This window comes from Benincasa hispida, chromosome 6 (assembly GCF_009727055.1).
Source record: "Benincasa hispida cultivar B227 chromosome 6, ASM972705v1, whole genome shotgun sequence".
In the NCBI taxonomy this organism is placed as follows: domain Eukaryota; kingdom Viridiplantae; phylum Streptophyta; class Magnoliopsida; order Cucurbitales; family Cucurbitaceae; genus Benincasa; species Benincasa hispida.
In genome coordinates this window covers 53,846,149-53,846,710 of record NC_052354.1, presented here as the reverse complement: position 1 = coordinate 53,846,710, position 562 = coordinate 53,846,149, and positions in this window count along the sequence as shown.

Genomic DNA, 562 nt, shown 5'->3' with positions numbered 1-562 from the left:
TTCTCAAACGTACGTATACTTCTTGACATGTCAATTTTACAGATTGAATCGTCAGAGTAAATTCATAGACAATTCTAAAAGAAAGATTACGACTAAGAGTTTAAATTTGATTAATTTATGAAAGTCTAGAGTTTTAATTCATACATTTGTAAGTTATGTATCAAATGGAATATACTGAAGAATATAAATTGATACACTTAAATAAATTTAAAATTTAAAATAATACAACTATTAACTCATGATTTAAATGGATTTTTTTATAAAAAAAATAAACATAAAAATGAAAAATAAAATAAAAAAATAAAAAAAAAAAGAAGTGAGAAGAAACAGAGAAGTCCGGAAAGAGAGGACATAGAAGGGAGAGACACGTGGAGAGTGTAAACGTGGCAAGGTATTATTGGTGGAATGTTAGCACTGAAAGCAAAAATTAAAAGGGACAACGTCATATGGCTCCCAATCCCAACTGAGTTTACTGCAAAACCAGTCAAGTTCTCAGTAGCACACGGTTTTTTCATTTTTCTGAGGACTAATCATACACGGGCGACACCAGATTTTTCTTCTT